This window comes from Hetaerina americana, unplaced genomic scaffold, assembly GCF_022747635.1.
Source record: "Hetaerina americana unplaced genomic scaffold, ioHetAmer1.1.p SCAF_6, whole genome shotgun sequence".
Taxonomy (NCBI): domain Eukaryota; kingdom Metazoa; phylum Arthropoda; class Insecta; order Odonata; family Calopterygidae; genus Hetaerina; species Hetaerina americana.
The window spans coordinates 58,716,201-58,739,146 of NW_027287205.1; the positions used below are offsets into that span (position 1 = coordinate 58,716,201).

At 41.2% G+C, this 22,946-nt stretch overlaps 1 protein-coding gene across 3 annotated transcripts in view; it reads left to right on the plus strand.

Annotated features, from left to right (window-relative positions):
* Nucleotides 1–765: 765 nt before the first annotated feature.
* LOC139695196 (tropomyosin Per a 7.0102) overlaps nucleotides 766–22,946 on the plus strand; it is a 67,267-nt gene continuing 45,086 nt past the window's right edge. For 2 of the 3 annotated variants that reach the window (XM_071593874.1, XM_071593875.1), the window contains exon 1: nucleotides 770–904. The gene's annotated coding sequence lies outside the window, so the exon portion shown is untranslated. Of the gene's footprint in view, nucleotides 905–22,946 lie in introns of all 3 variants that reach the window. The other variant, XM_071593879.1, reaches the window with a different exon arrangement.

Consider the following 22,946-nt stretch of genomic DNA (forward strand, 5'->3'; position numbering starts at 1 on the left):
TTGCACACCTGACGCGTGGAATGTTCATTCTGCCGTCCTGCCCGGACGTCGGCCAAAGGGGTTTTGGCGCTAGCGAAGGATTTTGGGGGTGCGAATCCTTGGAATGATCCCTCGGTCGAAAAAATGGTGCGAGATTGCTAATGGGTGGAGGGGGTGTGGTGAAGGTGTGTGGATGAGAAGACTTCGGAGTGTTTTTTTAGGGGCGGGAAGGGTCAAAGGTCAACCGGGGAGAGGTTTATCTGCACAGTTTTTCTTTTTCCTCCACCACCTCGGGGAGGGGAGTGTTGAGAATTGAAATGGTGGGGGGTGGTGTTCTCTAGGAGAGGGTGGAGTTTAGGAGGGTGTGTTAATGCGAAGAGATGGGAGGGGCCGAATAGAAGGTTGGACGGCGGGGGGTGGGATGGTGGAGGAGGGGATTGTGGGTAAAGGTGGCCGCGAACTTAAGTTCCCCGCAAAATAAGTCAAAGCACACGTGGTGTGGAGGTGGGAGGGGCTACGCCAACCCTCCCCTCCTCATTCCTTACCCCTTCCTCGCCATCTTTCCCCCATCACTCCCCTCCCCCGGACTCCGACGGCGTGTGGCTTCGGAGTCAGGATGTGGGGGATGAGTCGGTTCGAAGGGGGAGGGTTGGGGGCTGAGCTGAAGGGGAAAGGGGAGACCTTCCACTCCACAGGCTCCCGCCCCTCCCCAGTCCAATAGCCCCTCTCCCCCTCACCTCGTCCTCTCCCCTCTCCCTCCCCTGTAAGGCAGAAGGAAAGCCGATCCTTTGGTCCCTGTCCGTTCCTCCAGTCTGCCACCGACCCGCGTCTAGGGGAGACACGTTATCAAGAACGGTCGTCGCCGACTCGAATTAAATAACCATCCGACAAGCGGTAGCCCAGCGAGGGGTGTATACACCGGGAGGTGAGTACGGTGCTCCATAAAGGTGCGCTTTGAGCGGTTGTGAGAGAAATCTGGTGACGAGGACGTCGGCGGGTTCTCGAAAGAATCTCTTCGGTGCGCGGATTACGCTGTTGCGTCTCCAATTGGAGAAAAAAAGTGGCACAGACAAACACACACGAGAACTCCATAGATATATATACACTCACCATTATCATATATACAAGCACATAACATATATTATTAAGAAAAACCCTCCACACCTAACGACCCAGGACTTTTCACTGTCACTAAATCCTCATACCCTCCCGCAGAGAATTGAGGCCCACTGAGAGAATTCATCTTTTTCACGACTTTCAAAATAATATTTCACGCCCCCCCCACACAAACAATGGACTGTGCGCCTTGTGGAACGCGGAGGGGATGTCTGCTTGTTGGAAAAAAGTGTGTTGTTTATGTTGCTGCTCACTGTTTATTTTCTGACTAAGGCGTGTGATTTTTCATGAAGATCATACTGACGCTCTCGCTTTTTTTTGTGTGGATTATTCTTTCGGACGTGGTGAAGAGGCTTCAGTTCCACCGGCACACTGCGTGAATAGTGGACGATTTAATTTTCAAAAATGCCGAAGCCATTGGTGGCGTGGGTGTGTGCTTGATGTTTTTGTTGAAGTGCATGGGCGTGCTGTTTGCTTTCTCCGTCTCTTTCAGTATTGTTTTGTTTTGGGCTTCGGAGCTGTTGGAATATTTTCCCCACTAGCTTTGGCTCATGTTACTGTCATCATTTTATTTATTTTTCGCTTACGACTTGCGTCCTGAATTTGATGTTATCCCTGCGATTTGATGTATTTTATTAGGATTTAGTATCGAGTTATTCTAAGATAATCCCTCGAATTTTTAAAATTTTCATAATTATTTTGCCCATTCTGTCAATTTTGGCATTACTCTAAGAAATTAATTTGTTCTTATCCAAATGGTAGCTTAACAATTGAGCGAGAATCATTTGCTCCTTTCAACATCAATCGGACTAATTGTGGAATTTTCTAAATTATTCGATTCTTTTTTTTCACGCGTGCTTGTAACCATAAGCACCAGGAGGATTAATCCCTCCCCCTTCAATGCACTTGCGCCAGAGTTACACCAGGACTGAGTTAATGCATAAAATTATTTTTAATTTGACTGATTTCTAATGAATCGTAGTATATTTCACTATCGTCGGTGGACTTTAGGCGTTCGTGTTTCGAATATCTGAAGGGTGAAATAAGTTGCCCTTTGTCATAATCCATCCGGAGGCGAGCGAAAGGTTCAATCAGATCCATTCGCCCTGCAATACCGTTCATTCCGTCCGACCGTCCGTGTGTATGTGAGTGTGCAATCATGTTGCGTTCACTCCTTGGATGCCAGCTCGGAGCTCTTTATATAGAGATTTACTGGCATTCTGGATTTCAGGATTTATTTTTAACCTCCCCGAGGCGCCCTCCCCCATTATGGCCCCTTTGTGGGAGTGTTCCAGAAGCCGTAGCGCCTTCCGCCGCGCCGTACGATGGTGCGTCGCCTTTTCGCTCGAGAGAAGAGTGGTCCAAGGATCTCCGATACGACCCGTCCCCATCCCTCTCCCCTAGATTACGCTCGCGAGCTATTTGAGCCATTTTTTTTGCAGACGTCGAGGGAGATGGAGGGAAGGAGAGTCTGTGCGCTCAGAGAGGGGGTGGGAGTGTGATGTCGTTTTGCACCCTCCCGTTCGTTTTCCGTTCTTCCATCCCCAGTTTCATCTCCTTCCTCTTCCCTCTCCTTCCTCCCTCCTCCTTCCCTACCTTTCCCTTCCCTCCTTCCCCCCCACCCACACCTCGTCCGATGAAATCCCAGAGCACCCTCCTCCGGGTCTATGAATACGAAAATCATGACATCACACCCTGAAGTTGGACCCCGGTTGGAAAAAAGTAGGGATGTGCTAACTGCCAAAATCAGCGACGGAGGGTAAAATCGTACAAAATAGAATGTATTCTGCTAGTTTTTCTAAGTCTTGAATGTTAATGTTATTGTAAGGGTGGAATGCGTCAAATGAAGCTTACTTTTTTATAAGCGGACGTTAACGTTTCTCGTAGAAAGACGTATGAGGAGTAAGTGGCTGAGGGTAATCCACAGAAATATTCATATATATGTATATATATGTGTATATAAATAAATATTAGCACTATTTTTTCTGTTATCCAGTAACAAAATGAAACTAGAAATAATTAAACGGATCTATCAAGTAATCAGAAAGCCTCTCTCACTGATATTGTAATTGTGCCATGTACCCATTGTCCCAATTACCCAATATGTATAAATAGATGCCAGGGCAATTACGCGCTCAGCGCATACTTCATCTAATAAGGCAAGCTGTATTTTTCCCATCAGGGTTTAAAGAGTTCATTTTCGTTGTGTTTCTATTGTCCGCATCTTCTCTATTTCCATGTATATTTTGCGCGGTTCCATCTCAGAAAAGAGTAGTGTTTTGAACGATTAGACTATTATTTTTATCCTCTTTCCCCGCTAACTTGTAAGCTCAACCGGGAAATATGGTATTAAAGGGTATGCTATAGCTCTAAGATTTACCAGGTGTCACGCAACCAGAAAAATAGGGACCCCCTAGGGACTGATTTAACGTGCTTACTCTGTTAATTTTTTATTTGAAATACAGCTCATTTCATCACTCGGATCTCCCGCACAGGTAACTGACAATGCAGGATCATGATGAATTACATAAATTACTTAAATTTCGATTTAGTTTAGACATCATCATGATCCTGAGTTTGGGTTTCAAGCATCGAAAAGCACTGTGGACCAACATAGGTAGAGGATGTGATGAAAAAGTGGAAGTCAAAATTAGTGCGTAAATATCTGATTCGCCGTTTCGTCTTGCACGGTCAAATGTATACGTCACTTATTGAGCTTAGCCTCTGGGTACCGAATTTGGCGCCTTTAGTAACGTCTGTTAAGCACCAAAATTATTGTCTAAAATGGTGGGACCGTCGAATATTATGATTTCATGCTCTGACGTTCGATGAATGAATGGACCACTCGAGTATCATGATCGTTCGCTCCGTGTCTACCTCCCTCTTTTGCATTCCAACTCGTCAGAAGCCTATCAAATGCAGACTATCGATTTCTTCACCACGAGCATGGTTTTCATGAGGAAAAATCTCTCTTTCCAGTTTAATTGAGTCCAAATATCATCATTACTTTAGTGGTTTCACCTTGGCCCTAGGTTCACTGACGATTGCGTGTTAAGTGTACCTGATAATTTATATTTGGTAATAAATGCAACAAACCTTCTTCGATAGTAAATACATAGGGATTACGGGTAATTAATGACTTGAAATCAGATGTTGCTGAAGTATTTTACGCATTACGTCTATTCAATTGTTGATCCTTTCTGTCAATTTAAAATTATTATTGATCGTAAATTATAAAATACATTACTGGTTTTAATTATTTTCTCAATGCGCTTCAATCTCAAAGGTTAATTGGAATACGAGCGGATAATAATTATAACTTTTTTTTAGAAAATGAAGTTTCTTATATCGGCGTAGTTTTACTGTTAAAAAGCTACACATTTGCTGGTTTCCATGAATTGTTTATTATAAGCTAGGAGCTTGGACTTTATAATATTTTGATGGGCGACTTTCATGCGGAGTATTATGATTATTATTATTCTAAAAATATAAGACAATTGTTTAAAAATCACTGTACGATATAAAAAAAATCATCGTGCTTTTAAAATGTTACCTGCAGTTGCGTAAATGGCTATGACAGCACTTTGGCCGACAACTGAAAAAAAATTGTGTTTTAGGAATCCAAAAAAATCTCTTTTCCTTAATCAGCGCGAACAAGTGAGGTTGGGGGATCGAGATGGTGCGGCGGCTAACGTACTGGCTTCCCACCCAGGGGGCCCGGGTTCAAATCCCGGTGGTGTTGAATATTTTTCAGTGGTATCTCGATCCCTACTTGAGGTGCTTTGTGGAGGGCACTTCGAGTGAGTACGCCGTCCGTCGGATGGGACGTTAAGCTGCGGACCCCTTGGCGCCTTTCGTAAAGAGCAGGCTAATGCCGACGCCGGGTTTCTCTCCACCCTTCATCCTTTCCTGTCCATCCCCTATGGCGCAAATGACCTCAGCTGTCGGTCGCCTCCCCTCAAAACTACTACAAGTGAGGTTGATTGTGCTCGAATGGTAATAGTGTTACGTTTGATTTCGATTTTCGTATCTCTTGCGGATTAAAGTGACGCAAGGCACAGTTTATATATACAGGTCAAACACCACCGCGGAGAACTTCGAGGAGGTATTTAGGTTACACCGTTGTTAAGGAGTTATGTTGCATCGGATGTAATACGGTTTGAAACATCTGTTTGGTCATTCGCTTTCTTATTAATTGTTAACGTTGATATTGAAACGCTTTTTCCCAAGTTGCTTTGCGTTCCTCTCCTTCGGATGCTGGATTTAATTCGATAAAATTAGGATAATATTGTGTGCAATGTAGGCCTAAAAACGTGGAAATCAATGTCCGTATTTTGATAAATGGATTTTTGACCTTCACGAATGTCATTTGGAAGTTCGTAGTAGTAGTAGTTTTGAGGGGAGGCGACCGACAGCTAAGGTCATTTGCGCCATAGGGGATGGACAGGAAAGGATGAAGGGTGGAGAGAAACCCGGCGTCGGCATTAGCCTACTCTTTACGAAAGGCGCCAAGGGGTCCGCGGCTTAACGTCCCATCCGACGGACGGCGTACTCACTCAAAGTGCCCTCCACAAAGCACCTCAAGTAGGGATCGAGATACCTCTGAAAAATATTCAACACCGCCGGGATTTGAACCCGCGCCCTCAGGGTGGGAAGCCAGTACGTTAGCCCCCGCACCATCTCGATCCCTTGGAAGTTCGTGCAACACATTTGATCATAAGATCACAAATGGAAGTTATATACTCATTTTAAAGTAAATATGCCAGAAATCATTTGAGATCCATTAAAAAAATAAAAAAATAGCACTGAAAGATAAAGTTTGAGAAATTTGATAGATTTAAATAATTAAAATCAAAGTTACCGGAAGACTTAGAATGCATTTGCTTACCCTTTTTTAATTATTCAATTTAAAGGATTCACTTTCTTTGGAGGTTAAGGGTAGCTTTTTTTTTAGCAATTATCAATGATAAGTAATTAATATCAACGAAAACTTATTCGTTTTAAATTCTGCAAACCTTAAATAAAATCAAATACTTTTTAGTAAGAAGCGCGTTCATATCTTGTTGCTCTATGAGAGTGTACGTTTTAAAAACTGCTCTGGGAGTGATTAGGAACATATAGGTTCTCTATCAACTGACACCATCTAAGTTTAAAACGTGTCCCACCTAGTTTTATCTAGATTCTTTTGCTTAAAATATTCTTCAATATAAAAAAAATTCTGCTGAAGGCTATAATATATTTGGAAACATTTTTTGATGAACTTTAAAATCCAGTTCTTTCCCACCATCAGCTGAAGGCTGCATTTGGTCGTTTGATTTGAAGACACAAAACATTTCACGCCTTTGGATGGATTACGCCATTTCATTTTTTTACGTTATCATTTTTCCCTATGTTGCTCGGCGTCATTAGTAAAAGAACATAAATAGTCCCCACACTTAAAAAAAGTTATTATTTTCTTTCATCTTTTGGATCAATTTGTTCCAACAAAATTATTTAAAAAACGTTATGTTTATTGTAAAATACGAGATGTCATATTAACCTTACTCGGGTTTATATAATGCTAATGATCGACGCTTTGGGTAGGATTATCATATCATGTGTATAAAATGCACCTTTTTTGGTGGATCTCCCGTCATAATTTTCGTTGGTTATTTCTCTAGATGGTGATAATTGATAAAAATATCTCAGATTCAGGACCGCTTTGGCGGAAAGCTTAGCTAAAAGTGAAACATAAGCTTTCAAGCGCAGGCGAACGTTTAGGAGTGACTGAAAGAATCAAGCTCTTTCTAGGAACCCTTATAAATCAACACCCTAAAATTTATAGGAAAATGTCAATCACGACAGTATATTTTCCTTGAGGCACGAAAATTTGCTGAAGTTACCAGTCGTTTATGGAACAATGGGAAAAATATTCGGCATTACCCACATCGGTGTTCATCGCCGATGTGAATATTTGCAGCTTGAGTGGCGATCAGACGGCATTTTTATTTGTCTCGTCCCATGACTGCTCTGGAGTCAAATACCAAAGAAGGTTCTCTCTCCACTGAATCAGATATTCCTAACATTCCCCCGAGTCGTCCTAAAGGTGCACCAGAATTCCTCCGCTCTTGCCCTATCACCCATAATAGTTTTGTCCTCCCACAAAAACAATGGAGGCACCTCACGCAATCGCAGGAAAACGTCCCACCTCCCCCTCCATCCTCCCCAGTCCCCCCTACGCCCTCTAATTAAGCGGATACGCCCTCCTGTCCACTGGGGCGTAGCGCCACATTTGGCAACAGTGGCACCAGGACTGCATGCGCATACGTGCGGGTACCACTTCCGTTCGCGACGAATGCTCAAGGTGTATTGAACTTGTGCAGGAAAGCGTCGGCAACGTTGCCTTTTCCCCGGCTATTCAAGTGGTGCCGGTGGAATAATGTCCGATCCAACCGAATCCATTTCTTGTGGGATGATTCCTCTATTTTCACCCAGGGAGCTTACCAGGGTCCAGCACTTCCGCAAGCATTGAGAGATCTTAAATAATTCCAATCGTAATCTTTCAGCTCCACCACAATGCACAAATCGCTGAGAAACCTTATTCATGAAACACTGACAAGTCTTTCAACTTAAGTATGAAGCTATGCATGACGGAATTTCGTTTAGTTTATTGTAATCTGAAACTTTGAATTCGTCTTACAAGATTTGACTTTCAACCGGTGTATTTCTGTACCCTATTTTTCGTATGAAAAGTTAAAATTGAAGGCTGTCTTGGGGTTTTGGCCCTGTAGAGACTGCTATAGATATGTACTCGTACTGTGTGCCGAGTGAAGAACACTCTATCCAGCTTACAAATCAATAAAAAATCAATCATTTTCATTGTAAAAAGTTCGTCCATATGTAAAATTAATGGTAGGAATTTTTAGTGGACTGATTATTAAAAATATCTATGACATCTAATATGTTGCGTTGAGTCAATTGGGCTATTTTAATGACACTTTCAGTGAAAAAATAAATGCTAAATATTGAAAATTTTAGTAGCTAAACAAATACAAAGCCATAAACTAGGTGAAATTCAACATAACTGTACATATGTTTGCTTAAATAATTGTATCGGGTTTATTGAAATTTGTTTCTTAATGTTAGATAAGGGAAGTTATTCGTGGTGTCTGCGGTTGAAATTTAAGCACTGCCATTTCAAGCAATAGTGTAACGTCATTCAAGGTCACTCCTTGGCGCTTAGTCCCCTTTCTCTAGTTTGAGATGAAATTTACGACGTGGTAGGAGACTTTGACTTTAATAGCGAACGTATTAAGCGAGCCCACGGCACATTAAGGGTAAGAGAGTTCATTTTTGCTGACATTCCACCTTCAGTTATTGAATTCTATTGTTAGATGCCACGATCTAAAGCGTCTGATTATCATATAAGCCCGGGTCATTTTTGACGTAGCCACACCACTCTGAAATTCATACAACGACGCTTTTTTTTACTTGATGTGAATTATTCTTTGGCACAAATAACTAGTCATCAGTTGCAAGTCGAGATCAGTGTAGAAGCGTGCGCATTTAAATTATACACTTGCATGGTCGTCATGGTGATTTCGGTCGTGAACCTCCTCTGGTTCGAGAAAATAACGATATCGCTCGACCCCTAACTTTGACTTCCCAACACATATAGGTCACTTCATGAATCTTCCGTTTTTCGTCCCTCTGGTTTGAAAATGTACGCGTTATCCAGGCATCTGCTAACTAGTTAGACATGAGAAGGCTGTCCTATCCGTCATCAAACGCCCCCGCCTTTGAAGCAGGCACTACCATGAATTCTAGTGCCCTCAAACGCTCGCCCTACTTCATGCTCTTATGAACGGTGCATCTGAATGTCAATTGTTGGTGCAACGGTTCTTCTCCGTGCTGGAACTAACGATCTTAGTGAATGGAATCGGTGGTTTCACTGGGCGTTACTTGGGAACACATTACGAATGTTTAAACACTTCTCTCACCACTGTCTACCGTTACACTCCCATAAAGCTCCGCTGGTGCAAAAAGATCAATCCAACTCCTGGATTATCGTATGAGGGACAAAGTTTTGGGTGACCTCAAGGAAGAACTCGTCTTCGCTACCATATAGATCTAAGAACTTTAAATCTGAAAATAACTACTTACGAGACAATGATGATAGATAATAGATGAACTGTAATGAATGGTATTTTAATCGTCTTTCTTGCAAATTCTATTCTCCACACTCGGAGACTTCAACGACCGAATGGTAAATATGTGCCAGTCGTTTCACATGTGGCGGATAGCGAAGCGCCCGTGGTGGGTATTCAAAAGAGCAAAGGTCTTCTTGCTTTTAATAGTATTAACTACAGCAAAATCGCTTCAAAAGATGCAGTGATGTCTAACTGAAGGGATAACGGTTTCGGCGTGTGCTGAATCCTCGGAAAGTCAAGCAGGTTTATTATTTAACGAACCGAATTGTGTTTTGCATTTGAACCCTAACATCTTGGTGTGAGTGTTTGTACGCTATTACTCAAATGTTTATAGAATGGAAAGAATGAATGTTCGTGGGTGAATTTAGAAGAAGGCAATCTAATCAGATGAAGGATATATTGAGAAGTAGCGGGGTTGAGGAGTTTGAAGACGAGGCGGTTGAAGAGGTGATAGAATGGATAATATGTTTATTATTGCTATAGAAGGGATAATCGTAGGCAAGCGAGGAAAATGGAGGGGAATAATGCGTGTTTTGTCCAAAATGAAGAGAGACACGAGAGGCAGAAAAATACATTAGGGTCTAAGTCTTTTAAGGAAAAGTTTTGGGTTATAGGTCGTGCCTTTCGCTAAAGTCTTTTTCGGAAGTGGTCGATTACTAATAAGTAGCATTTTGTTAAGGATCGTCCACAGCTATCCGATTCCATTATATGTGATGCATATCCATATGATGCCATTGCTAATAAAATCAAATGTAGGATTACTGAGTACCTGTGAATATAAATACAGTAGTGTGAAACCTGTTATCGGCTGATTTAATTTCCCTTCCGTACGATGGCATTCATGGATATTTTCTTAAAATTGTAGTAGCTATGCCAAGCAGGTACTTAATTTAGTACTTCCGTCTATTCGCTTAAACGACTGATGTATTATTTAGTTTTATTTATAATGGAGGGTTTAATATTTTTTGCGGCTAAAATCAACGAAAGATGCAAATTCTCCATATTGGCCGTAAAACACTACGGAACCGATATCATGTCGAAGGAATGACACAAGCACACAACGCAGGGAAAAAAACCTCATCTTCCTCCACAACTGCATAAGGTAATAGTGCCAATGTGCTCAGCGTATAATTCCGTTCGGGAGCTTTTCGGCAAATATTCTCGCAGACCATTTGCAAATCCGGTGGTACGCTTGCGATCTCTAGTATGGCGAAGGCGCATTTTTTTCGGAGCCATCGAGCATCCTTTTCGATATTCAGTCAGCCAGTGAAAGTGGCCGGACGGGATCTTTACCTTCGTGGCATATTAACGACTCGAGATTGATGACGGAGGTGACGTTGCGCATGCTAGCAATCGTAGAGGAAAAAAAAACGTCTCGTTGCTGAGATATTGTCCGGCTTGCATTGACAGTGGAATCCGGCGTGGCTGGGAACTATTGAGGACAGGAATTCTTTAGCACCTGTTGGACACTTTTGGACGATTGGGTTTGGTTTGTGGAATGCTCACCTCGTGGCCGATTCCCACTCCTTAACATTCTCATTTATTTGCTTGTTTGTGTTGCACGTAAGATTTTGCACGGCGTGGAGTCATCTTTGGCAATCAATGCTGCTCCGAAACGTACGCATGTTGCGAACGCGCTGAGCTCAGCTGTAAGTGGGTTAGATAGGGTCGAGGGAATAAATATTTTCATATCTTCGAAATCTTGCATTTGTGAAACCCGGTGACCCTTCAGCGAAACGATTCTGGTTTCTGAATATCTTAGAAACGGATTCGGTTCACTTGGAAAACCTGTTTATCTCTCTATAATACTCCCCCTCGCACTCCTGGTTTTCAATTGTTTTAATTACTTCGTTTTGATGCATCTAATTGTTATTTAATAATTCTCAGGGTTTATGAAAATTAACTACATGAGTTTATTCATGTTATAAGCTATATGTGTAAGTTAATACAATTCTTTCTTTCTCGGTCAGCTAATGAGTGATTTATTCGAGATCTCACTCCTTACCCGATTGAAATTGCTTCGAGACTTTATTCAAAATTATTGTATATATTATCGACGTAATTATTAGAGCGTGGAGTGAGCGGTAAAGTTATTTTGAATAACGTGATATGGTGACGTAATATGCACATTTTTCTTGATATTGGACTGTTATGCATGACAGCGTGACCAAACTTCATTCCGAATATTTTCCACTTATTTTCCGCTTCCTCAATAATTGAGTGATTGGTTAAATTTATTAGTTCTATGAATAAATCTGATTAATTTCCCGTAAACCGTTTCCAAAGGCATATCTGAGTAGTGGTCGGCAGCACTCTCCCGGGATGGACGTTAAAAAGGTTTGTCAGCGGACCACGCCTCAGATTTGTGCGAAGAAATTTATGAAAGTGGTTAGCATTGTTCCTCGAATTGTTGGGCTGCAAGATTTATATGGAAAACCTTTCTGTTATTATAAGTAGCCATTGATCAAAACACGATTCTCTAATGTCGCTTCGAGTAATAAATCAAACTATGCGGAAAAGTTTAAGTACATCGAAGAGTAACAATTTAGCGATGCACGTATACATTTCAGAGAGCATTGAGACCCAACTCATTGTTCCGCATCGGTAATGTGATCCTTTGTGAAGTTATAGAATTGTGCTTTATTTATTGTGGAAATATTTTGTAAGGTATGGTTATGTCGGTAGAGTTGAGAGACTTCTCAGCTCCTTTTAATGCGATCAAATTTGAGATATGATCGTTTGATAATATGTTAAATACGCTATATGGTTTCCCAATTAAAGTTGAATCGTAAATGCTTTTTTAGCGACTGGAATCGCATTAATGATTAGTTTGGGAATTTGATTCATTGCTTTGTTTCTTTCCAAGCGAAAGATAATGGTAGCGTAGCCATTTTCCATATCGGACGGGGAAGAGGTTTCACTTCTAGAGAAAAAGTTTGCATGGTGAAAAGTCTTCCAGTGGAGCATTTGTGTTTCTCCAGAGGTGCTTTTCGCAAGGCATGCGCTCAAGAAAGTCATCGGTCGTTTTGCTGGAGGAGTGGTTCGTAATGGACCACGAATCAGTGTCAAGGATGAATTCTCGTCGTGAGGTGAGCTTATCGCTGGGAGAGGCTGCTCTTCGGTGGTACCGTGAGATTCAGCCAGTCATGTTTCAGAGATTACATGCGGCGTGAGTGTGAAAGATAAAATTCATTGCGAATCTACCCGAGGGTTGGGGTAAGAGAAGTAATGCTAGGAAGAAACAAATGGGTTGGAAACTTGAGACACCGTCGTGCTCCTTTTTTTAAATGTAATTTAGGTTCTTTGGGGTCATCCATTATTTATTGTCAAACTATTGGCGGTTGGGCTTTCAGGTAGTTTGATGTCTCATTGAAAAGTAATAAGTTATAGCATGATCACGGCTCAGCGTGCCTCGTTTTTAACGTGAGTCTGCGTGGAAATTGCGACAAAGAGTGAGCGTGCCGTGAATATTCGTCGAAAATAATCTTGTGAATCAGTTCAGGCTCTCTGATTAAAACGTTGGAGGAAATGCTTTGGCTGTACACCTATTCAGAGTATGTAAGCACAATTATTCGATCCGATATATTGAAGCATTTTATTATTCCGTAGCTGTGGGAGGTTTGCGGATGACCTTTTAGATTAAGTGTATGCTAAAGTATTTTTGAGGCATCATTACTCAGAGCTCATCCCTGTAGGTAGAGTTTTAAAAATAAAACCTCTTTCAATCGGGAAGAGTTGTTGATAAAAACAGCGCTTGGGAACGAAGTTCTGCCATTAGTTAGAAGATTTGAATAAAACATGGTAAAACACATCCCAAAAAATGCTCTTGGATGCTTACGGAGTATTGCATGAATTTAGATATATAGAATATATCCCAGGAGTTCCTCGCAGTCTTTTAACCCCGAAGGTGGATGGGTATTAGGTCACCTACATACACCTGTATGTGTTTTTAGAGGGGAGAGCGTATATTCTCCTTGGTAAAAAGTATTTCTTTATAGTTGAATCTTTATAGCCTGACTCATTGAATTTATTGAACAAAAGTACCACAGCCGATATTATTGGTGAAAATAGATGACGTAATGAATTTCCTGTAAATTTTAGTATAGAGAATCCTCTTTCCATTGGTGGCAAAGCGCCTTCTCTTAGCGCCCCCTGCCGACGTTCTCTTAGAAGGGAGACTAATTTTAAGCTAGACTGTGCCGAGGAGAATGAGCGGAATTTGATATTACTCCCAAAAAATATTATCTCACAATCTGAAACCCATGGTTTACATAGCCGTCGTTGGCCAGGTATTGCTACATTATACATTTTTTCATCCAGACATTTTTTTGTTGAAGCCCAGCGAGCAGTCGACATAAAAGATAAATAATTCTCTCATACTTCTCCATATTGGTCGTATTTTTATTTCTCTTACTCTTGAGATCACCTTACAAAGATAATTTTTTACAAACCTGTCCGGACGAGGTTTGCAGTTGGATGTTACTTATTTGGAGAATCTTTTATAAATTATTCAGAACAGGTGCTCTTCGTTCGTCTACTCGATACGAAGGGCATGCGCAGTCGTCAGGGGGCTATTTAGAGAAACACGGGAGTTTTGCCGTCGAAAGAGTTTCCTCATGTTATTGAAGTCATGAATTTGTTTAGATGAAAACTGCCTTTCCTCTCCAATAAATTCACTCGGAAAGTGATAAGGTAAAAATTAAAACTGGTAACATATTGTGGTATTGAATCGCCACGTATGGTACTTGTATACGTTAACTGAAGGATAGAGATATACTGTGGTGACATGACTTAGTGTAATATAAATAGGTTTGATTCCTTGTCTTAACTGAAGAAAATAACCCATTATAAGTATCGCAAAGAAAATTTGACTCCTACTTAAATGGAGACTCGAATGTGTTGATTACACTTTTCTTCTCAAATTACGTCCTTTTCCAATTCGATTATTTTGCTGATGAAATAATGCATTATACTATGCAGAATACGAGTTAAAAAGTAATTGAATTAATTTTTTTGTAAAAGTGACAGTGATTCGTAATCCTGCAGCTAACTTGACGGAAAAATTTTGACGAATTGACTCTACTAAACCCTGGTTTTTAAAAAGCGATTGAAAGTATTTTCTATTTACATATTAAAACGATTCCAGATGTTAGTCTCTGACTGTACGACTCGTTTTATATCACCAAATGATGCTGTGCTCTCATACAACGAGAGCAAAATCGGCCCCTTATACAGCGTGATGGTGTGGCTGCTCTTCGAGATTACTGTTATTTTATGCGTTTTCGCAAAGCTTTTTCATGTGCATACATTCCTCTCGCACTTATTTCCGGTGAAGAGACATTCATGTTCTTTAAAACCATGACCAGGAGTCGAAGCACCGTCTTACACCAAGGCATCGTGTTCGCTGGAAAACTAAATTAAAATAAAAACCCGGTGAATATTGAAATCTCACCCCCACCCCCCCGCCGCAAGTGAAATTCCTCCAGAATTAAGAATTTCCGTCATAATTTTCGACGGGAGCGATTCAATCTTCGGCGCATCCATTTGGTATCGCAGGGGTAACGCGCAAAATGACTCCCCTTGTCCCGAGACATTGGGGCGTGACCACCGCACGTGGTTTAGTCAGTTCAGGCCCCCCTCCCCCTTGCATTGGGAACCCGCGGGGTGCCAGATGGCCGGCCGGCTGCACTCCCGAGACGGCGGGTGCCCGCGCGCAATCCTGGGGCGAAATCCCTCCACCACCGACGACGGGGCAAGGCCTCGCGAGTAAGTTCGTTCAGTGGACAGAGGAGAAAAATTGAAAGGGGGTGGGAGGAGAGAAAGAGAGAGAGAGAGGGAAGAGTTCTCCCCCTCCCCACGCCCAGATTCTCGATTCTGTAAAAGGCCATTCCTTATTTGGCGCCCGTTCTCCATAGCCGAGCTCGTGACGCGGAGCGGCGGGGTTGGGGGAAGAAAGGGGGGGGAGAACGGCGGAGGAGAACTGCGCAAGTGATTCTGTTTTGGTTTTCTCTCGAGCGGGGGAGACACTGATTCACGGGAGTTTTTCGCCCTTTGGGGGGCCGCGGGTCGTAGTGATTCACTGTGAAGAGAGGGACGCCTTATATTCACGTGGACGACGAGCGGGGCGCGTTCGTGTCGCTTGAAGGGGATCAAAGTCCACAAGGCGAACGTGACTTGTAATGGGAAAATAAATGCCTTCGAGCGGGAAAACATTTAGGGCGCACAGGCATTCCTTGCTAAACTAAGCTCGATGCTAGTCTCTCCCTTATCAAGCTTTACCGGTCCGACCGATCGCGTTCTTATTTTTATGTTTCGACGTATTGAAAAGAGATTTTAAAAACCTAGACCTTTTACAAGTTTGTAAAAATGCTTTGTCTTCCCTACTTTTTCTCCTTCCCTCTACGATTGAACAGCAGTCATTATAAATTCACCACTCTCCAGAACTTGTTCACTCATTCTTTCTCAATATTTTCGTTCCTGGCCTCGTCCTCCTTTGAGGGTTTCCCGTTCAAACATTTTTTTGGAATACTCGATGAAGCATTCTCCTCACATGGTCCCTTTCAATTTAACACATTTCCTACTCTTTCACTATAATTCTTCTTTTTTTCTTTGGTCTTGGGCTCTAATCGACTCACTGTAGCTATTTAATAGTGTATAATTCAGTAATTTACTCTTCCCATTAGCCAAAAACCACAGTGAATCGACTCAAAAGTTGATTTGATGTTGGTTGGTTTCCTCGTAAAAGGTAAATAAATCAAATTTTATAAATATGTTTTGCATTTGGCCAGCTTATTGAATTAAAAATCTCATACTATCTCCCTGTGCTTATTTAAAAAAAGCATTGCCTTTCTTTGACCAGGTTCACGGCATAAGTCTTGTCAGAACGCTTGAATGGAATTAGTTGGTCCTGATTTATGAAATTTTTCTGAACCGACTTTATAAAGAATTACTTGTTATTTGGGTCACCGTTTCAGTATTATTTTGTCAATGAGGGTAATGTCAATAACGGAATAAATGTTTTTGGGATAAAGTTCAGAGCAGTGTCAGAAAAGAAGATATATTTAAATATGTTAAATCGGCACGATCGGCTTTGAAAAGATATTTTGCGTTTCACAACTCCGCCCCGAATCATAGATGGTCTTCCTTCATGCGAGGTCAATCATCAACGGTAATGGTACATGGTATTATTTATAGAGCTTTTACGGTTCCTATAGCCAATTCGTACCGCACCACAAACTCAAATATGTAAAAGCTCTCTGTGATAACGTAACATAATTTTCCATGAGAAGCCTCGAATCTGTGACCTTGTGATTGAACGCAGAAATGAAATAAGTCAGTCAGTGGGACTATTTTGAATGCATGCTTCGTGCAGTCGAATGGGACTTAGCCTATCTCTGTACGGGCATTGTGAGGAGCGTCATAAGAAATGATTTGTTTAGGGAAACGCACAATTGTTTCTCTCGCGTGAATACCGCGAATGGTGAAGGACGTAGACGTAATCAGTGTCTTGTAAAATTCCGACTCGGTCGCCCCACTTCCTTCCTCGATCGATATTTTTAATTGACCTCGGGCATAAACGTCTGGCTCGCGTCGTAAAAGTCTTCACACGCCATGCTCTCCCGTTCAGGAAAGTATCTTGGTCTGTAGAGGAAGAAATGCGATTAATCTCTTTATTTCAACCTTGGTCCCTCCCACCCCCTCAGAATGAAGTGATTACGGATTAAAGAGTTTTGTGGAAGACCGATGACCTCTCGTTAAGATTATCTTCTTTTTGGAGGTGAATGATTCCGACCATATAAAGCGAAAATTCGTTGGGTTGCCCAATCCAGCCTCTTTCGTTGGAAGCGATAGCGTCGAGCGTTGGGATTACTGGTTTCAGGTTGAAGAGAGGGGTTGTGAAATCCACAAGATTAAATCTCAAAACAATTTTATATGCGAGGAATTAAATGCAATCGCCAAGCTATAGTGCAAAATTTGAATACAGTATTGCTATTATAAATGGTAACTCATATTTACTTGAATGGAGATTTGGAAATGTGAAGTGACCCACGCATTAAAAAGAAAATTACTCTCGAATAGAAAATAAATGGCGATCAAATGAGAAAATATCTCTTCATTTTACACTGTATTTGGCGAAAATTGTGCTAAAATAAATAGTGACGTCCGTATTTATGTATTTAATTAGCCATGATCAGCTATTAAGATTTAAGAAAATTATTCCTGAGACTCCGAACCATTTGAGTGCTATATCAGCTAAAAATGTGGATTGCATGCACTTCCAGTTTCCTGGAAAGTTTCCAGGGGAGAGAGAGAGAGAATTAAGAAGGAGAACTGTGCCACAATTATAATCACATATTGCGAATTATTCTCGTAGGAACCAGTGATAATCAGATTCGAAAACAATTTAATGGTCCGCATTCCACAGGCGGGTGTGATTTTGCTTTGAGAACCAATATTAGCCGTCGGTCTTTTCCATTGAAAAACGTCGTCTCTGCAATCTCCCTTACCTGCACCAATTGGTCCTATTGAAAAAGGAGGCGCACCCTGGAACATATGCCAGCTATGTAGGTCAATGTTCTCCTCATTGTACACCTCAGATTTTGAAAGAGGAGGAGGAGGAGAGAGAAAGGGGCCAATTCCAGAACTCCTCGCTCTCCACCCAATAGGCTGTAAAAGTATCAACTTTCCCTTTCGGCGAGAAGGAATAAACAGCCGGCGAAGAACTTAACTTCATATGCGGCGAAAGCGAAAATGCCATTGTTCATTGCTTTTCCCACGCACCGCTCGCTTGCACCTTACTGCAGTTCACGTCTTAAGGCTTGCAGGAACGAGGAGAGGTTCGCTCAGCGTGGACAATAGGAAAGGAAGGACACTCAGACGTCCTTGAAACTCGACTCTTTCCAGCCACGCCGCGTCGGCTGAGTCGTTGACCCAGAGGTTGGAGGAGGATGTGCATGTCTCTCGTGAAAATCCACCGCAATTCTTTCCCTCCCCCACGCCACGGCACCCATAAACGCCCCTCCATCTTCTTTCATGCGATTCGTGTCGAAAACAGGATTATCTCGCTCGGCGACTTCCGATTCACTTCCTGGAATTTTACGCGGCCGTCACGGAGGGAACCATCATCACACGGGGGCTTTGGCCCTTGGGTGTATGTCGCCCACCGTGGGAGCTTCTCATGGTTTTTGCCTCGTCACCAAGACATAAGCATTTAATGACTTGCCGCATACCAGACTGAATACAAGGAGAGACTTTGGTGCTTAGGGCGCATACTTAGACTTTCGTGACGGCCACTAATGAAGATTGAAACATTCAAGTGAGAAATTTTTGTCTTGTTACCACGGTAACTTGGTCGTTGACGTGGCTTCTCTCGCGGATAATGAAGCCCAGTAATCGGAATAAATATGTTGTGCTCAATTTGCACAGTTTCAGAAGTGATTTGGTGAAAATGTAACGTATTAATGACCAAATAATTGCAATTTTCCACTGGTTGACGAATTTATTTCCGAGCAGGTCTCTCTGCAGCACCTTCATCATCTTCAGGGCATCCTACTCGTACTTGATCACCTGAAGATGATTTACGTAGTACACCGAATCGGAAATAAGTTATTTAACGCATGAATAATTATTTGTTGATTAATATCGGTGTTAAAACTGCTTACTTTTGAGTAGTATGAAACTAATTCTTATTCATTATTCACATTAATTTTATAAATGGTAGTCCACAAGATAATTTAGGTGTTTGAATGGACACACAGAATAACCACAGCTACATTCAACTAAGTCTCATAACCCGAGTGACGCCTTACGCTATTATAACTCCTCTTCCCTTTCGTAAACACTGGTCCTCCCTTGATTCTATTCAACAATCTCCACATATCTGAATAATCAACGGGTAGATATGTTTCTCGACGAAAGAGTGAAGTTATCTCACGCGGTATATTTTGTAATATTTTGATTTTGGGATCGAGAAAGTCTTTAAACTTTTAAAGTGTTCGTCACGGATAAGTTGTGATTTTTCATTTTAAATTGCTACTTTTCTCTGGTGCACATCTACTCACTTATGTTTCACTGGCTTTCTTTTCATTCTTCATTTTTGGAATGCGTAAATTTGCTCACCGTCTTCAGCTTCTGCATCCAGCCCTTGTCTGAATGGAGGGTGTTATTATGCCAGCGTAAAGCAGCGTCTTACACCAGCCTAGCTACGATTAAGATTTCTACGCGCCATGAGAGTTAATTTTATGGATATTTCAGAGGACGATGGATTTTAATGTAGCACATTTCATTCTTTCCTGGACTTTTAAACTATTTTTTTTAAGATGTGTGATTCGTAGTGATGTAAGAGCGAAAATGTGTTTTTTTTAAATTCTAAATCGAAAGTTAAAGTCTTAATCAAATCGGATATATCACCGTTCTCAATGTGCCATTGACGTTCTTAATGGATTTTAGGTCCAAATTTTGGGACAAAAATTCTCGAGTTGACTAATTCATTTGTTTACAATGGTATAGTGTTACTACATAATTGTTGAGATGTTATTCATAAATAACAAATTATCAGATGTGTTAATATTTCTTCTGGCTGCTCATTTATCGGTATTAGTTAATAGCGCGGAAAAATACTAAGTAATCTGGTAATTTATTTGAGATATCTTCCACGAATTGAAGCCTGAGAAAATTATTTACTGCGTTAATTTAGCAATGATTTCCTTGTTGGATCTTAAAACAAAAATATGATACTCCCACTGGACCTGCACGATTCCGCATTACTGTTAATGGAAAGGGTGAACTCAGGAATGGGCAACTGTAGCCATTTATTCACGCTGTCTCTAAATAAAAATGTCTCGGACATAAAGCTAATCAGCTGTCGTGTTAATGATCGCAAGTAACTCGCAACGCCCACAGGAACTCGTAGAAATTGCTGCTATTAGTGGTAATGATTGGTGGGAGGTTCTAGAAAAATGAGGTCTCATAAAGCTTGCGAAGGAAATCCGCGTCGTTTAGCGGGAACGACTCTCACAATAGACCAGATATGCCGAAGGGTTCCTCATTCAAATGATGTAGCAAGTGTAGAATATCCTAATGTGAACACCATGCGGCAATGGAAATGCTCCTCCATGAAGAGTTTCTGCTTAGATGCAATGAGTCTCAGGGCAAATGTTTATTTCAACCAAAGAGTATAACAAAAATATAGGAAAGAGTTATTACATGGGTTTATTCGAATACCCGACGGCTATATATTAATTTTGTACAAGTGATGAAACAGCTAGCGCCAAGTACTCTCACTTTACAACATATGACCATTGGCATGCTATGATATGGCTTCAACCTTTAAAACAAGAGTAGAGCAACGTTGTGTGACTTCTTGCCCTGTTTGTAATTTTTTTAAATAATCTATGGCTTTAGGGATACTAGAAAATATTGTTTGAATTATCATGATGGACGACTTAGGCTTGATAATTTCAAGAATCAGTCACTCTCTATACATACAAACCATGAATGGTACATTAATCACCACCTAAAAAGGATAAAATGCTCTCATTCTTGCATATAACGTTACGATTGAGTGGACTTGCGTCATCCAACATGACGGTTGAGATGATAATTTAAAAAAATAACGTTTCCATATTATAAAATGATGGGATGTGGTGGTCCAATGGGTAGAGCGTTGGACTCCCGACCGGATGACGCCTCTGGGCACCCTCAGGTTCACCCGAACTACGTGATCTTCCCGGGAAGCCATAGGCGGCACAGGGAAAGGAACTGGCGTCCCTACCCTGATGTGTAAATTTGGCACGACGTTGGGTTTAGAAATAGGTGAGCTCTTATCCTCACCTATCAAATTAACCATCGGGTTGAAAACTGTGGTTATAATCAAATGCCTATATTTTGAAATTAAATAATTTACCGTTCAACATCCGAATCAAAATAAATGTGTTTACATTTATTTTTCGGAAATTTCTAGTAGGTTTCCAGGCAACTTTTCTGGTAGGGATGTTTAGTGTTAGGTTAGCTCCACGTTTATTCAGTAATTATTTCAATTGATCGCGTTACTGACGTGCTCGTAACCTGGGATACACTAAATAGTCACTTAGATAGTGGATATCAAAAGCAGAACGGGTATATCGCGGGGAGGTTGGAACCGGCGAAATGTCGTACATCCACGGATGGTTAAACGAACAGATCCATAAAGTACCGCACTCTCACGCAGTCCAACTGGGACGCTTTGAGCTGGGACATCCTAAGGTGGATTATAGTCATTGCTGAGTCCATTGTTTATGTAGTCTTTTCATGCCTATATAGCCCTCCGCCTGCCCTTCCGTTCCAATCCAATTTGGTCAAGTTTCCCACGCTTGTGTTTCGCAACAGAATCCGTAATTCGTTCCTCCTGGACACGCTCGGTTGCTCTATTGATACTACTCGTGTCGGTGCGTGATCAGCCTCCTTCCGCCTTCCACAAATTGCAACGTTAGGTGTCCTACTCATATGCACACAAATGCCTTAGCGCTTTGATATTTACGAACAATAGCTATTTCGGGATTATTATGCGGGTGAGGGGGGTTCACTTGAATTTATTGGTGCGTTTCTCTTATTTGTTCTACCCCGCCAACGGAATCCGTCGTGTGTTAAAGGTCGATTGTTATCTCCAAGTCGGCGTGGCACTATTTCTGTGAAATGGAGAAACAAGACGGTTTTGTGTCGCTTCGCCTGAATTGAGTTGACGGTGAATAAAATATTTTATCTTTGAAGATGATTATTTTTTTTTGATTGGGTTTAATGAATGTCATTTATGAAGCCTCTGCATTTCCAAAATTCCTCCCCTTCCTCAATATATAGCCGCGGTTCTTTTTGCGAATTTGTGGATGATATCTTTCCCGGCGAGAGACGAAAATTTACGAGTCCCGCGGCAATAGACTGATAGATACTATAGTCCAGAAGTGAAATAGATTTGATGCTATCACAGTTAGAAACTTAAGCCAAAGATACTGGATTCATTGGTGAAATATTTTGCCATTGTGGCTAGCGGTAACATTATCGTCGTGTTTCAAGATATTCCGTTGGCTGAGATCGTATCGCAACAACTTAGGTGCACATTATTAGCGAAAATTGGCATTGGTTATGAAAAGTGTACTTAATGTCGGTTTCTTATCAGGTTAGCTAGCAATAGTTCTGAATTGTTTTCAAATTCTCTCATTTAAAAAAGGAAATTCAAATTTGTAATTACATGACTGTGAATTTCACTATCTTGGGTGCCAAGTGGTGTAGAATTTGCGCTTTAATAATTATACTTTAATTTTACTTATATCGAGCCCGATCTTAGAGGCAATTTATTTCCAGTCATGCATGGTATAGTGAGAAAATTTATTTTCAAACAATTTTGGGAAGCATTGTTCTCATATTTCAATACAGGACAATCGTGATCGTATCATAAATTACTCAAATGCATTGATTTATGAATCCAAAGAAGCTAAATCTGTGATATTTACCGATCATGCTTATTATTGCATCATGAATAATGAGTGTACCAGTTTTAATCAAACACATTGTAACAAAAAAAAGAGACGTTTCGGGCGTGATATGGTGGAATATCATGATAAATTAAAAATAGCAATTTGCCACAGAATAAAATTTAATACGATCGGTTTCAATGAAACTACATCTTCA